Genomic DNA, 18,500 nt, shown 5'->3' with positions numbered 1-18,500 from the left:
GCAGGACGTAAAAGCTGTGCATGTGGGAAACAGTACATGAGGGAGACTGGTCCGATGCATACTGAGACATTTTCCTGAATCAGTACGACATCCGGGTAGTTTTGGCATACTGCAGATTTTACTCTTGTTCACATACTACTTACTGAATTTTGGCCAAATCAGTACGTACTACTAGTATAGTAGGCAGTTTCAAAGACAGCCAGAGAGACTGCTCAGAGAGGCAGGCCTTTATGTATATATATATATATATATATATATATATATATATATATACACACTATATTACCAAAAGTATTCGCTCACCTGCCTTGACTCACATATGAACTTAAGTGCCATCCCATTCCTAACCCATAGGGTTCAATATGATGTCGGTCCACCTTTTGCAGCTATTACAGCTTCAACTCTTCTGGGAAGGCTGTCCACAAGGTTGATGAGTGTGTTTATAGGAATTTTTGACCATTCTTCCAAAAGCGCATTGGTGAGGTCACACACTGATGTTGGTCGAGAAGGCCTGGCTCTCAGTCTCCGCTCTAATTCATCCCAAAGGTGTTCTATCGGGTTCAGGTCAGGACTCTGTGCAGGCCAGTCAAGTTCATCCAGACTCTGTCATCCATGCCTTTATGGACCTTGCTGTGTGCACTGGTGCACTGTCATGTTGGAAGAGGAAGAGGCCCGCTCCAAACTGTTCCCACAAGGTTGGGAGCATGGAATTGTCCAAAATGGTTTGGTATCCTGAGGCATTCAAAGTTCCTTTCACTGGAACTAAGGGGCCAAGCCCAGCTCCTGAAAAACAACCCCACACCATAATTCCTCCTCCACCAAATTTCACACTTGGCACAATGCAGTCCGAAATGTACCGTTCTCCTGGCAACCTCCAAACCCAGACTCGTCCATCAGATTGCCAGATGGAAAAGCGTGATTCATCACTCCAGAGAACGCGTCTCCACTGCTCTATGGTCCAGTGGCGGCGTGCTTCACACCACTGCATCCGATGCTTTGCATTGCACTTGGTGATGTATGGCTTGGATGCAGCTGCTCGGCCATGGAAACCCATTCCATGAAGCTCTCTGCGTACCGTACCGGGCTAATCTGAAGGCCACATGAAGTTTGGAGCTCTGTAGCAATTGACTGTGCAGAAAGTCGGCAACCTCTTTGCACTATGAGCCTCAGCATCTGCTGACCCCTCTCCGTCAGTTTACATGGCCTACCACTTCATGGCTGAGTTGCTGTTGTTCCCAAACTCTTCCATTTTCTTAGAATAAAGCTGACAGTTGACTGTGGAATATTTAGGAGCGAGGAAATTTCACGACTGGATTTGTTGCACAGGTGGCATCCTATGACAGTTCCACGCTGGAATTCACTGAGCTCCTGAGAGCGGCCCATTCTTTCACAAATGTTTGTGAAAACAGTCTGCATGCCTAGGTGCTTGATTTTATACACCTGTGGCCAGGCCAAGTGATTAGGACACCTGATTCTGATCATTTAGATGGGTGAGCGAATACTTTTGGTAATAAAGTGTGTATATATTTATATATATGTGTGTGTGTGTGTGTGATTTTAAGATATGTTTATCTTTTACCTCTTTGATTTTAATTGCTAATAACTTTTTAATAATTGTAAATTTATAGGCTCTTGTTTGCTTTATATATTTCTTTTGCACTTTGTCTACTCTGTTACTGTAACACTTGAATTTCCCCCATGTGGGACGAGTAAAGGAATCTCTTATCTTATCGTATCTTATCTTATCTTATCTTAATGCCTCCTGAATTCCCAACCCCGCTGGACAGGTAAACCAGATTACCCCTCCCAGGTCCACCCACATGCCATCTCCAGATACCTGCAAGCATGAGAAAACAAGCATGACTTGCAGGCGGAACGGGAGGGGTCGTCACATCAGTGATGAACACAGCTCTGCAGCATAATGAAAAATAATATGCAGTTGCAACTCCCAGCGGGGAAACATTTTTATGTGAAAGTGTGACCCGGCAACTGTTGATTTTTTTTTTTTCAAAATTGAATTTCGCCTTTTCTTAACATTCCAACTCTATTCCCACAATTTTAACTTTATTCTTAAAATGCATGATGAACAAATCTTCCTCCTAACTTTTGAACAGATTTAAATAAAATGCAAATTCTATATTATATGTCTTTATTTCAACAGCATACTCAAACAATGCTCTACTAAAGGTGGTCAATAGTTAAGATTTAATCTATTTCTGTCTTAATATAAGAGTAGTGTTTGTGCTGACAAAAGCTGCATGCTAATCAGACCCTGATGACCATCTGCTGCAAGAACATTCATGCATCTAAAATGTATTTGAAACCTCATGTCAGATATCTCAGGTTGCTTTCCACATCTCATCCGCCACACGATGTGTTTACTTTGCTGCTCAAACGAGGCTAAACACAACATCATAGCCAGATATTGTATCACAGAGATGTTACAAATAGCTCCATGATGCTCGGTTGCAGGGGAAGAATAACAACATGTGTTGGATGAAAGGATTTCACACTCTGCCAGCATGTTTATCAGACCCAGCGACATGATTTCCTGCTGTTTTTCTGCCTCTTTTTGCCGCTTGGACCAAAATAATAATGTTGGAATTCGGAGAACTCGGAGTGAATGTGTCCCATGAGAAAGAAACCTCATTATTTTTGTTCATCAGACTTTAAAATTTGGAACCCCGACAGAAGATATCAGAGTGCTTTTTTATTGTGACACTATTATCCACAGCCTAAATATCCAGCTTGAGTGTCTTCATATTTGTCTGCATCATTTATCTCCCCTCTCATTGTCATAACACAAACAAGCTTCTGTTAAGGCATTATCATCGCCATTACATGACATAATTGGAATAATGTTAATAATGAGTCTGTGTAGACCGGGCACCAGGGACAGCCCGGGTGAACGAGGTGGTAAGATGATCATTAATCATTTATTTTGCTCTTGCTGTACAGCCTCATGTTATGTCTGACTGGAGCTAATCTAAGGCCACAAGACCTGCTTGGGAAATGTCCCCCCTAATTTGCGGTGCAGCAGACATGCCAGCCGAAAGAAACCCAGAGATTTGGTTTAATTGCTTTGCCCTTCAAGTCAATTTGGTTCAACAATGGTTCAGCATGTTTCTTTTGCTTTTTCCTCTCTGCTGTCACTGACACCTAATCTGCTGTGCAGTCAACATGGCTGAGGGGGAAATGTTACTGATTGAATTCTGTGCTGCAAAGCGTATTTGGACATTGGATTTACTGCTTAAGTATTTTCCTTTATTCTTTTACCATCACAAACCTTGGAAGTCTTTCTACCGCCTGCCCACTCCAGTGTTAGAAACTTCAACAGACTCCAAACACAAAACTACATCATAAAGCTCTCAATGGTCAGACACCATCATGTCTCAGAAGACTCATGCTGTACTATTATCTTACAAGACCATAACACTCCCAGGATGCTACCTTTAATCTCTAAAATTAGTATGGGAGGTATTGCTTTTAATCATATACCCATCATGGTCCAGCAGGCAGAAACCCTCTCTACTAAGAAGGTTTAAAACTTTCTTTTTCATAAATAGTTATAGTTAGAGCTGGCTCAGGCTTGGACCAGCTCTTAGTTATGCTGCTATAGACTTAGACTGTCGGGTGAAGTTACTAAATTACTAACCATAGACCTTTCTGGAGTCCCTGAACTCCCTTGTCTCGTAGGTTCCTCTAAGCTGCTGTAGATGTCCTCCTGCTGTGAATGTTCCAGACTCCAGCTGATACAGACATGCTGGACTCCAGCAGCAAAAGCTACTACTACCGCTCTCTCTCTCTTATTCTCCTCTATCCCTCTCTCCAAGTCCAACTCGGTGTCAGCAGATGTGTGTCTAGCATGAGTCTGGTCCTGCTGGAGGTTTCTGCCTGTTAAAGGAAGTTTTTTATTTCCACTGTAACTAGCTAAATACTGCGAGGTGCAATGCTCTTGGTGGATTAAGATGAGATAGGACTGGATCTTATCCTGTCTTGATGTTGGGTCTTTGTTCATAATTTGACATAGAGTACGGTCTAGACCTGCTCTGTTTGTAAAAGCTTCTTGAGATAACATTTGTTGTGATTTGGTGCTATACAAAAAAGGTTAATTGATTGATTAATTGATGATTGATAAAGTATGTCACACTTAATCGCAGGAATGAACCCAATAAAAGCGAGACTCTTAGATCCAGAGTCACAAGGTCGGTACACGGGAGACCAATCAGAATATGCAGAGGTATCAAAGACAGGAGTCAAAAAAGCTGAGTCAAAACACCGGAATAATTGGTCATATACGAGTAAACTTCTATGAAATGATTGTTGGAACATTTAGATAAGACAAACTGGCACAGGTGGGAGGTAACACAGGGATTAAACACAGTGAAGAGGCTGGGATAACAAGACACAGGTGAGACACATTGGGGCAATCACTAACGCTGGAACACGGGAGACAGGAGGTAAAGAGATCTGCAACAAGAGACAAAAAAAAAACACAAGACATGAAACATGAGGAAGGTCAAAACAAATAAACAAACTCTAACCAACTAACATGGGGCACAGTTTGTAAAGTTGTGCACACTGAAAATAACAGCAGCAGTTTACATTTAGCTCCAAAACGACAGAAAAATGTAGTGAGGAATTTTATAGTCATTTTTTAAAATCACAGAGCAATATGTGTGATCTTCTTCACATTTATTTTTATTGTGAAAAATGTATTTTTTTAAGTTACAATCAATGTTAAATCCAAATTCTAAATACATATACTGTATATATGTTGAATGATGAATGTTAGATTTAACATTTAGATTTAACAATCAACATTCATATTCAACATTTAAAATTTAGATTTAACATGTTACATTTAGATTCATATCTAACGATTATATTTAACATTAAGATTTAAAATTCAACATTTAGATTTAAAATGTAACATTTATATTCATATGTAACAATAAGATTTAAAATGTAGCATTAAGATTTTAAATTCAACATTTAGATTTAAAATGTAACATTTACATTCATATATAACAATTAGATTTAAAATGTAGCATTAAGATTTTAAATTCAACATTTAGATTTAACATGTAACATTTATATTTATATTTAACATTTATATTTAACATTAAAACATTAAGATTTCAAATCTAACATTTAGATTAAACATTTAAAAATTACATTCAACAAACAACATTTATATTTAACATTTGTATTTTATATTTTACATTTAGATTTAACTTTCAACATTTATATTTGTATATAGCATTTGGATTTAACAGTGATTGTATCTTAAATATATTTTTCACAACAAAGTAAATGTGAAGAAGCTCACAAATATTCCTCCAAATGTGATAAAAAAAAAGTAAAAATCCACACTACGTTTTTCTGACATTTAGATATAGAGATAAGGTTAGCTAAAGCTTAGAATAGCACCTAGTTATAGCTGCTATAGGCTCCGCAGTCATGTTGTTCACCATCCTGCTCCTCAACTGATTGTTGAATTTTAAGTAGCTAACTTACACATCTATAAGGCTAGCTGAAGCTTGGACCAACACCTAGTTATTGCTGCTATAGGCTCATTTAAGCCATGCATCTGATAATCATATAGATACAGACCAATCGTGTCAAGGGAGACCCCTAACCGTTTAGCAGCTGAAGTCCTAAATCAGGTCAGAATGGGACGACTTTTCACGGAGCATTCTTGTTGCAACACGATGGGAAACAAAGTGCAATTTAGATAAAGTTATTATTATCATGACTGCTATTAGGATTACACTGGAGATTCATAGTTAACAACAGCTCTGATTTCTAAGCCTTGCCTGAGTGTCTTTGTAAACTTCTTTTCTGTCATGCAGGGATGGAAACTAATAGGCATAGCAACAGTTACTAGGGAAAATGTCTCTGTAAATGACAAATGAACATTTTGCATGTTCTGGTGTTAAAAAAAAGAGCCTACATCTGCAGTCAAACTCCAAGAAAAGAACAACTAATCATAGTAAATATAATCTGGGGACAGTTATTGTGCTCTGGATGCTTTGTGATCTTTTACAGATGACAGAAACGCTCTTAAAGCATCAAGTCACCCATAACATTTACATGTAAATGACTGTTTCCTGAGGACTGGCGCTTGTGTTTAATATGACATGTAGTGTTTGTGACAAGCTGTTGGAGAATATGAAGAGGAGATTCATTTGCAGCTGCAGCAGCAGCAGCGGTTGACCGAGGAGTCATACATACAGTTATCACCACTGCCAGAAAATAAATGCTCATTTCATTTCATGTGTTTCTCTCTATAGGAGCTCTCCATTCACACGCTGCGTTTGAAGAGGGTTTTGATGTCAGCTTCATCTATTATGGATCAGGTGACATTTTTCTGATGACAGGCCCCTGATACACCCCTGAAGAGAGAGGCATGGAAATAGGCTCATGGAAATAGACTCTGCTTTGCCGTTTCCCGTCATTATCTCGGCTCTTATTCAGATTTTCCCCCCCGAGGAGCAGGTGCTGCTGTCAGAGCTGGAAAAAAGGAATAATACACAGAACATATGGAATCAGACAGCAGGTCAAAATAGTTTATTAGAGAACAGGATTCATAGTCGAGGCACTACCTCACATTTAGTATAGGCACTGAACAACTGCACTGGAGTCACAGCCACGACTTGGACTGAGCACCAAAGCCTGCCAGCCACTTTGACAACAGCCTCTGCTGCATGTTGAATATTTCATCACGCAGATTGACTTCTAGACAAATCAGAACAGAAATATCACATAAATACTGAATTAAGTGATCTGATTTGGATCTTACACCAATGTGTGCAATCTGAATAAATATTAAAGAGACAATCTTAGGCTTTATTCTGTACCTTAAGGGGGGGTAAACAAACTCATCACTGTCATTTTAGAGATGAAAGTGGAGCAGGTTATATCTTGAAATAAATCAAAGTTAAGTTTCCGTTTAAGGGATTGGCAGATTCTAGCACTGCATTAATGTTAAATCCACTCTGACCCTTTAAACTTTGAATCATTGGTGTATCAGTGTGCCTGGCAGGCTTTGGTGAGGGGACGCAGCCTTTCCACGAGTACATCATCCTCACACTCAGGACCTAGCTCTGTCTCTCCCCGCTTTGAGCTCTTTTATATATTTCCTCATCACAGCCATCATTTTAAGAACACACAGCAGGTTCACAATAATCTTTTACAAAAACAACCACAAAAATATTGTAATCATTACTTTTATTATCATAATAAAAATTATAATAACAAAAGTGAAGACAGTATACTCCCTCTTGTTTCATTCCCATTATAATGAAAAGGAAACACTCGTTCTGTTAAAAGTCTTGCTTCTTCTTTGTGGAATTATGAAGAAACATAAACTATGTTATAATGACTTTGTACATGTGTGTGGCAGAGTTACTTTACAACAGCAAGATTACCAACTCCTCATGATGCTTTTTGTAAATGCTGAGCGATCTTAAACCATTAGTTGATCATCTGGGTCCAGATCTGACTGAATCTAGGGGTGTAAAAGAACAGGTTTTGCTGTGCACGGTTCAATGCAGCTAACACATTTGTTTGTAATGCCCTTTAACTCAAACACCACGGCCACAAAAGTCAAAGTATGTACTCACATGTGCAGAACAGAAAATGCATTTATCCCCAAAGTGTTAGCAGCAGGCTACACCAGTTGTTGGTTTTCAATTATATGATGCTTAGCCGGATTAGCAAAGTTAAGAGAACAAAGATTGTGGGTCTAACCCATGGCTCCAATATCTTAATATCTTATGTATTTTAAATAGAAAACCGCAACACCAAAGTTAAGTACATACTGAAGTGTGAATATTTTACAGCTACGTCACATTTGAAACTCCGGGTTGCTAGCTTGCTTTGGTTTCTGTTTGAACATAATGATATCTAGTCACAGGGGTGCCACAGTGGGGCTTGGGTTGGGCTACAGTCCTACCAAATATTTAAGTAGCCCTATTTGGCTCCACCATGGAACAACATGTGTCATGTAGTGTTGCTCTCTCTCTCTCTCTCTCTCTCTCTCTCTCTCTCTCTCTCTCTCTCTTATTCTCCTCTATCCCTCTCTCTAACACAGTCTCAGCAGATGTTGGTCTAACATGAGTCTGGTCCTGCTGGCGGTTTCTGCCTGTTAAAGGAAGTTTGTCCTTGCCACTGTAACTTGCTAAATGCTGCAAAGTGCTCTGCTCATGGTGGATTAAGATGAGATCAGACTGAGTCCTGTCTGTTATATGGGACTGGATCTGATCCTGTCTTGATGTCGGGTCTTTGTTAATAATAGAACAGTACAGTCTAGACCAGCTCTGTTTGGAAAAAAGTTTTGAGATAATGTTTGTAGTGGTTTGGCACTATACAAATAAAGATTGATTAATTGATTGATTGCAGTGTGCATGTTACACTGATCTGAGTCAAACATCAGATTAGTCATTCAGGATGTCTGTCATTGTTCAGTGTTTATCAAGCTTCACTGCTGTCCCTTTAATAGACCATCGTATTAATGTGTTTTTAGCCTCAAAGTTTTTCTTCAATGTCCTCTGCTTCCAGCATTAATGCTCTGCCAGGATCAACATTCTTGCATTAAAATGTCTAAAATAAACAAGACCAATGGTTTATTGGTTACGGTGTCAATTTCTGTTCACCAAATTATTTTCTTAAGCCAACCATCTCTAATGGAATACATTAGTTCAGTTTAGAGCTGGAGATTTGAGTTTAAAATAGCCCCGTTTTTTAATTACAACACATTACAGCTTTACTTTTTTCTCTGTATGTTCAGAAGCTTCTTGGATTTTTGTGAAATGGAAACTTTTTGGGAGTTTTGAATATCTTGAGATGATTATTTCATTTCAGTGGAATACATTTGACAACCACCGAGCAAGTGATCAGGACATGGTCTCAAGTTTAAACATGTGGTCAACAGTAAATGACATTAAAAAGAATGGTCAAAGTCAGTTCATTAGAGGCAGAAAAGTGATGAATCTTAGTCCTGAAAATGTGCTGCGCTCTATCCTGTGATTCCTGGAGTGTAGCTCTGGAGTGTTTCTGTAGACCCTCTCTGCGTGGTGAATGCACATGCCTTTCAAGCTCCATTACCCCAGTTTTAACACACGCCTTATAATTAACATTTTATTTCTTTTCCCCGAGCACGAACAACTGAGAGAACATCATCGGGCTGTTCTATGAGTTTAGAAAGCAGAAACCTAACCCTTAAGGGAATAACATTTGATCAGCAGTACTCCACATGAGAACAAGAAGACCCATCATGTGTTTCTGGCGTATTGTCCCAATACATTTTAAGAAAGGAGGGATCAAACAGTTGACTGAAACTGAAAGCTGTTTTTCTCAGTGAGTAAGATCTCATTTGATAAATATTTCACAAATTAAAGTATAACAAAATGTTCCTTTGCCAGTAATATTTTTACATCTGTTTTATTGTTGAATATATTTCTGTTTCTCAGAGGAAAAGGATGAAACTGTCTTCCTGTGTGGCAACTTCCACTGCATTCAGCGAAGTAAACAACGAGCAGTTTCTGTGCAGCCGTGTAGCTGTGTGTTCCCACTGAAAGCAAAAACACACGGTTCAAAATACGCCCCCATTCCTTGTGTATTCTGTCCAATTTGCTGCTCAAAGCATGCTGGGATACCTATAGAAACACAAATAGAGATGGTGCCGCCTTTTTTTAACACCTGAGACTTCTTAACTCAAGACAAAATGTCCAGAGGAGGTGGGCAGCATAACTGTAGCCCTCTCTAGAACTATCTGTTAATACAATGAGGAGTACGGTAGTCGAGCTCAGTCTACAGATGCTAGCTGTGAGATACGGACCTACTACCTGGGACCAATCACCGCTCTTCTCTGCTGGACACTTGTTGTCTTGAAATGAGAAATCCTTACAATTAAACCAGCACTCTTTTTACTTACTAGTGCACCACCATTATCTTGTAGAGGTGGTTTTATGCTTTTCACAGTTTGCAAACAAACATTGAATTAAAATGCTGGATGTGGATATTAACCGTTAGCAGTCTCAAATTGTGTTGCAGGCAGCTCTAAACGGCTTGTTCAAAAAGTTACATTACAATTATACGAGAAGGAGAAGAGACTCTCAACCCCTAGAATTTATTCCATGACCCCCACTGGGGTTGGGACCCTAAGGTTGAGAATCACTGCTAATATACAGTTTGAGATCCCAGAAGACGGTTGTCTGCACAGATCTGACAAGAAATAGGAGTTTCCATCCAAGAGAGGTCTTCGGAGTGACGTCATTACTCAAGAGGTAGGCTGGGTCTGCTTACACCATAATGACGAGGTATGTATGTAGGAGATATTTTGTGTCTGGCTGTAAGGACCTGATGTAGCCAATATAGGTAACATAATACATACAAGGTTTGTTAGCAATTAAGCCCATTTGTGTGTCGTATTTTGTCCTTTTTGGAGGAAATCTCACAAAACTGTGAAACTGTTGAGTTACATCAATACACAAAACATGGGGGTATATTTTCAATAGCATCAAGTCGCATATAGTGGGCAATGGAGGCGGGTGCAAAAAGAGTTCTTCTTTCTGCATTTTATTTGGGTATATTGGTATCATGGGTACAAAGTAAACAGCTGACTGTGGTGTCAAAGCTGCATCTTATACACCGAATTTCATAGTTAGTGCAACCTTAACTTCAGGGTGTAGTCAGCACTGTGTTAAATGTACTATTGATGTGAGGTTGAGTGTGTTTAACTGAATGAAGCTATGCATGTTTACACAACTAAATGTCTGTGTGTTTAACTAGAGGCACACCTTACACCTCCTCACACACCATCTGGGTAAATGGAGTCCGCCTCTTCTTTTGCTCATTTCAGTACTTCATTACATCACTTTAAATTCATTTCACCTCCCAAATTACATTTTCACACACATAGCACATGGCAATACTGATTCACAGAGAGCACAAAGCAGTGCACCAGGTTTCCACCATGTGGGTCCCTGCAGGGAAACAGCACAGTAAAGCATGAGAGAGAGATTAGAACAAAAGGGATTTAGGGGTTGTGTTTCCTAAAATGTCTCTGGGTTCAGAGGGAGTCGTGAAACCTTGGTTGGATATCAGAATAAAAAAAATACAAGTGTGTTGACATATTAAATACTTCATGTTTACTCATTTTCCAATTTTCCATTTTGAGAAGAAAACCCCCAAAACTCATAAACCACTCAACAGATTCAAATACAAATCAAATACACAAGCTTGTTTGAACCCAACGTGTCTGTTTTCCTCTTTTATCTAACCATAACCCAACATAGTCATTTAACACTTATTATATTGCGCTTATCCTTCTGCCCAGTGTTATACAAACAGCTTCTAATCTTCTTATCATACCAAAGTGGTGAAAATAAGCATTTTTATATTTTTAATATAAAAATATCTTCTGCAACATCACGCAAAGCTAAACTTTTCAGGAACACACAACTAGTGACGATCACTTTGGGGAACCCAGCTCTGACCTGGACGACACCACAACACATCTGTCACCTCACATCTTAACCCACGACACAACATCTGGAGGGAAGTCATGAACAAAATCAACAAATCAACAAATGAAAGAAAAAAAAAAGAGTAGTTATTACTTCAAATCACATACCTAATCACGTATAGCCTAATCAATGGGATGTTTGATATATAATCATTTCAACTTCAGGCCCACAAACAGAAAACAACAAGAACACATGGGTATGCTAATGTAAGAGGAACACATTTATGCTACCTGTGGGTGTTGACACTGTTCCTGTTACCAAGGAAACTGTGTTCAAGTCTGCCCTCACAGAAAGAAGAGATCAAGAGGCTTTTCATTGTAAAAAATAAGACTCAGACGATATATATCCAACATCTTCCACCTTTCATCTCTCTGTGTTTAATACCCACCCCTCTTTGTTTAGTCAGAGCCTGAGTCGACACAACAGGACTCTATAGATGTATCTTGGACGAGCAGGCGCTATATTTAATATATCTACTAATGATCAGGAGGAAATGACACACAAAGAGACTTTTTCAAGACTCATCTGTGTGATCCAAACGATATAAAAACACTTGAGTGTGAGGGTTTTATTTGCATATTTCCTGCCCCCTCACAGAGCTCGTAACTGTATGGTAGTGAAATCTTGTGATCATTTTAGGATTATGGGATTTATTGCCTGTAAAAATGCCCTGGCCGTCAAATGTCATGCTACTTCAAGCTATATCAATGCACTTCCAGAGCTGGGCACACATCCATTAATCTGTTAAATTTCTGTGTTCCTTTTTTAAATTAACTTTTAACATTGACGTGAATTTGGCAAGCAATCATGGAAACAGTGTTGTCAACTTAGCGACTTTGTTGCTATTTTTAGCGAGTTCTCAGACCCCTCTAGCGACTCTTTTTCAAAAAAGCGACTAGCGACAAATCCAGCGACATTCTCTGGTGTTATTGGAGACTTTTGGAGACTCTGAAATGAAAGCATGTATCATTCTAAATTAGCAGCGGGTGCTGCAGTGGCCCCCTCCCCCGTCCCAAAGCCCTCACAGACAGCTCAGTCCTAGTCGTGCAGCAGTCCCTCCTAGCTGCAGTCGGAGAGGAGATATTAACCCCTCTGCATCCAGACTTCAAATGAATCTGGCATGTAAGAAGACACCGCTGGCTGATCCATTTAGATTGTTAATGTTGATTGTATACAATATCTTGAAAACGATATTGTTGAAAAATTAAATGTTTTACTTAGATTTTTTTTAGGCTCCTAAGTGTAGTTATAAACATATTTAGGGTGTTTTTTAACCTCTTTTTGTCTCTCCATCAACGTTCCCCTTCTCTCTGACAGCATCTATTACAATTCAGACTATGTCAATTAGGCGATGTCGTCATTTAGCAACTTCTAGTGACTTTTAGGACAGCCAATAGCTACTTTCCTCACTGAGGAGCTGGCAACACTGCATGGAAACCTTTCACTTCAGGAGCGTGCCTATGTTGCCACAGCCCTATGTTCCCACATTTCCCTTTTCATTAATTTGTATCAGCTTTTATCCCCCTTTCTCCAAATTTGGTAGCCAATTACCCCCAACCTATTATCCAGTAGCAATGGACTACAGATGGAATGTAGCTTTTAGCTAAATCTGGTGCACCCGTCTCTATGTTTATTGAAAACAATTAATGTACGTGCACATTCACAGCTAGCAAGTTTTTGTTCTAAAAACGTTCTGTTAATGTTCCAGAGAATGTTACTGTGATGTTTTAAGCAGGAAGTTTTCTTTATGTTCACAAAATGCTCTCAGATAACGTACTCTTAAAAACATTCAATAACATTATGGGAACATTTTATAGAAAACATTCAATAATATTTTACCTAAAGAATATTACCAAAACATCATCTGAATGTTAAAGACAAAATGTTCTTCCGTCATTAGTAGTTAACAAAAAAGGAACATTATTTAAATGGATAATCATTCTTAAGATGTTCTTTGAATATTACACTGAAAACCTTGTCTGTGACCTAAAGCATATTATCAAAACATCATCTGAATGTTAAAGACAAAATGTTTTTCTTCAATTAATAGTTAACAAAAAGGAACATTATTTGAATTGATAAACTTCATTAAGATGTTTGAATATTAAACTCAAAACCTTGTCTTGAAACATAATCTGAACTTATAGGGAATGTTAGCCAATGTGGTGAGAACATTCCCTTCTAGCTGGGTTGTCTTTACATGTCTATACCGAAAACAAGGGTTCGACATCTATAAGCTCTGCTTCAGCTGAAACCCTTTTCAATCAGCCTATTTTATATTTTTTCTTGTAATGATTGTGAGTGTGAGGATTTCTGCTGCAACTGATCGAAATAAAATTACTCAATCTTTCATTCACTTCCAAAAAATCTTGTGGGTGGGTAGGGCTTAAATGGAAGGTAAATGTAGGAACACAAGACCTAAGAAATGTCCTAGAAGTGTGGAACCATTGGGCTGTGGGAACATAGGGATGACCCCTTCACTTCTGTTACATTTAGTTTTCCTTAACGTCCTAATTTTTGTGCTACCTGACTTCTCTTTCATCTGTATCATGAAATGCCGACCACGGAGAGGAGCATATATGGGAAAGACATTAAAACTTCTCATCATCACTATTTGGCACCAGTGGGCGGCTTACTGACTTGCATTCCAGGAATTGGTGCAACAACAAAGGCGCACTGGGTTCACCCACAGTCTGTTTGTGTACCTGAGAAAGAAAAGGATCCAGCTCTTACATGGTAAAATGGATGGCAGACAACATGAGCAAGTTAAGTAATCTGTGGATCTTTATGGATAAAGTGTTTTGTGATTGAATCTTTTACTGGACTTGGATCGTAGAGTTGCAGCAGGATCTGGGATTGGACTTTCAACAGGTTTTAACGCTAACGCTATTGCTAACCGCTGTTCAGTTTGAACAGAGTTAATGGATTAACCATTAACTAAGTGAATGTCTTTGTTTACAGATTAACATAATTAAAGTTTGGATTAAATGTGCCCATCTCTGTGCATTCCTCACAGAGAGCTGTACATTTTCGCTTTCAGTTCCTCAGGTAGGAACACATTTACATACACATTTACATACGGCTCATTGCCTGCTAAAAAAACTCCACATTGTAATTTGCTGCTACCTGGACTAAGGCGTCCTGCTCTTTTGTTGTGTGTGTCAGAGGCAGTGGAGGGTTTTTAGTCCAGTGTGTAAACAGCCTGATTCGTACGTCACATCAGGAGCCAGACAAACAGACTGATGAGGCATGTTTTCTAGATTTATGAAGCATCCTCTCTTAAGAAACGATGACAGTCACAAGGTCTGTGAGGGAGTGAGAGAGAAATGGCTTTTTATCAATAAAAAACAGACCAGAGAGAAAGAGAGAGAGAGAGAGAGATAGAGAGAGAGAGCCAACTCTGGCAAAGTCCCAGAATTCCTTGGGCACTGCAGCGGGGCATGTAAATTGCATCGGAATGCCAAAGAACAGGAACACTGCAAGAGGAGACACTGTACATCCTCCAGACAGCTCTCAAAATAATAGATGGTGAGTGTGTCTTGGTGTCAAGAATATGCAAAATCACACACACATGCACACGCACAAGCACAGGCCCACACACACACACACACACACACACACACACACACACACACACACACAACCAAAATAACAACCCATTTCACAGCCACCTCCATTCAAACTGCACAAGCACACATGTAAGCTGCTCTATTGAATTATTTATTACCCAGTTCTCTGACTAATCACCTGGCTGTGCTAAATACTTGATTCTGATTGGTCAAACTGTAGTTAAATCTGAACAACTTGATCACAGTAGTCCAGCACATTCATTTTTTAAGTTTACAATTTTACCTATTCCTGTTGACGATGTGGCAAAATCGTTTCCAATAGCATCGGTTTATAACATTAAGAACATTTTTAATTTTTTTTAAGTTACATTTTTGGGCTTTTTCACCTTTAATGGACAGGACACCTGAAGGGAGTCAGAAAATGTGGGGAGTAGAGAGTGGGAGAGGACATGGGGTAAATGGTCGAGGCTGGAATCGAACCTGTGACCTCTTTAACAAGGGCTATGGCCTGTACATGGGGTGCACACTTAAGGCTGATTTATACTTCTGCGTCTCCCCTACTCAGCAGGGGCTGACGCAGACATGAGCACCACATACTTGTGCGTCGATGTGTCCGTGTCGCGCAGCAATTCTCCGCCGAAACGCTTGAGGGCAGTGCGGTCTCTCTGATAGCCGGCCGCCTGCTTCCGGTTCCGCTACGATCTCTGTTTACTTTTCCACATCGATTCAGAGCGTGTTATGTTAATCTACAGCTGATACATGTTGCTGTTTATCATACAGACATGATTACATTAAGAATAGAGAGGAGGAGATGAAATACACGGACGATGTGCGGCCGATGTCCGGCCGATGTCCGGGATCCCGGAAGTGCTTTAAATGCGGGAAAGACAAAGCCGGCGAGCGGACCAATCACAGTGCTTGCGGTCCGCGTCGGCCCTACGGGGAGTTACATTTTGGAGGAGGTGCACGTCAGCTACGTGCGTAGGCCTCGGCGTAGGTACGGGAGCTACGCGGACCCCCGGCGTAGGGTACGCCGTCGATTCAACGCAGAAGTATAAATCAGCCTTTAGACCGCTAGGCCAGAGGCACCCCTTTAATATTGTTCTTAACTTATTTGGAGAGCACAATGATTTTTAGCAAACAGCTGACCAGTCACTAGCAGAGAAAGAAGACAAGAGGAGGAAAACAGCGTGGCAACTATCGAGGGATGTTGAAACACAGAAGTGGCTGAGGGAAAGGGACGTCAACCAAACCGAAGAAAGCAGACGCAGCGCAACCACAAACTGCAAGACGATGTGAGCTTGTGCAGAGTTACAGGACTGGTTGAGGAAGAAAAGATATTAGAATAAAGGAGATTATTTTACATATTATCCCAAACATAGAAACTGAAATGGCTTTGTGGTATGTTAAAGGTATTTTTTTGGAGCGAGAGAACCAAAAGCATACTGTGTAGCACTCTGCCTTCCAGCCTCTTTAAACTCTTTCCTGCTCTGAACTTCATTGCTTGTGTTTCAGAGCCCACAAATTCCAACAGCAGTGGCATTCAAGCTCTGATAAACACGCTCCCTGCCCAGCACAGTCAAAGTGCTGAAATTAAACATTTATTAGGTTAAAACACTAATAATGGATGATGAAATAAGACAACAACAGGTACCAAAGGAAAGAAAAGAAGGCTGTAAATGACTGTGAATGTTGCTCTGTGGCTGCAGGCATTGAACACATTTGCCTAAAGCTGATAATGTGTTGCCTGTTGTTTAACTCATTGTAGAGTCAAGTGGCAAAAAAGCATTTGATGTATCTTTTGTGGTGCCTCTCTAAATATTTCATGTCAACAGAAAGGTCAGAGGGCTATGTGAAACCTGACAGGGTCTGCTTGTTGAGGCAGACCCACAGAGAATTGTTTCTCAACTCAGCAGGCCTCCTCAGGTAAACACAGCATTTTAGCTTCTCTCAGTTCATTATTGTAGTATTATGTTTCATAACTGTTCTATTATAGATTCATCTGACAGCTCTCATCAACTTCATTCTCAAACACACCAGGCTGCCATTACCTGCCTGGCACAACACCACAGACAGCTGACAGACGATGAATGTAGGTTAGGGGACTTGTGGAGCATGGAAGCAAAGCGACTCAGCTTTATGATCAGAGCTGTATACAACATCCTGTCAACTCCTAGCAATCTTCATCAGTGGTGGGGTGAAGATCCAGGATGTGCTATCTGCTCCAGGCTAGCATCCTTCAAGCACACACTGACAGGGTGTAAGGTCAGCCTTACCTAGGGACGTTACACCTGGCATCATAACCAAGTCCTCAAGAGCCTTGCCTCAATCCTGGAAACCAAGCGAACTGCCACCAACTCCTTATCACCAGCAGCACTCCACCCCCTGCAAATCACATTCGTCCGTGAGGGAAGGAAAGCATCCAGGAGCAGCCCCACACCACTGGAGCATGACCAACTCCGAGTAGCCTGCGACTGGAAGATACTAGTGGACCTTGGCCGACAACTGGTGCCTCCTCCAAAGATCGCAGTCACTACGCTCAGAACCGACATAGTACTCTGGTCCCCTTCACTGAAGAAGGTCTTCATCATTGAACTCACTGTACCCTGGGAGGACTCAGTGGACGAAGCATATAAGCAAAAACATCTACACTGATGAAGCACAACGTCGTGGCCGCCCAGTGGAAGTGGGCTGCAGAGGGTTCTTGGTAGTATCTACCACCAAACTGCTCAAGAACCTGGGAATCAGAAGTCAAAGCCTTCGCCAAACCATCAAAACCATGTCAGAGGCAGCAGAGAGAAGCAGCCAGTGGTTATGGATAAAGACTCCTGCTGGGCGTCGTGTTGAATATGCAGGGACACACTGCGGGGCTTGTTCACCCCTGTAGGGTCTTCCTCAGGTGAGGGTGTATAGTTGTAAAAATCAGAAACATCCAAATACCCCAAGGTATACTACTGACGATGTGTCCCAAGCCAGTTCAACCATACTCTCTTGGTAAGTTCCAGCACTTAGAGGGTGCTTACATCTCGTCCTGTGTTTTTGAATACTAGCATTGAGCAGCTAATGAGCTAGATATTTAACTTTGGAGCTAGTGAAGACAACAGAGCTCAAATTAAGTTCACACCATACTTTGATTGGACATTTATTAGGTATGTATAAAGCATTGAGGTAAACTCAGTTGTTTCGCTCATTGGTTTCTATAGCGGCACTATGAAGCCCAGCCTTGATGGTCGCTTTGCTGAAAATGTTGATTCTAACTAAGATCTAGATCAGGAGTTCCCAAAATGTGGGTTTGGACTCCCTGGGGGGTCGCGAGACACCAACAGGGGGTCTTCCATTGTCTTCCAGTATTTATTTTTTTTTTTTTTATAATCTAAACTTGCTTATTTTACCCATT

This window comes from Notolabrus celidotus, chromosome 11 (assembly GCF_009762535.1).
Source record: "Notolabrus celidotus isolate fNotCel1 chromosome 11, fNotCel1.pri, whole genome shotgun sequence".
NCBI lineage: Eukaryota > Metazoa > Chordata > Actinopteri > Labriformes > Labridae > Notolabrus > Notolabrus celidotus.
The sequence above is the reverse complement of the archived record's forward strand: the minus strand, read 5'-3'. Positions refer to the sequence as shown.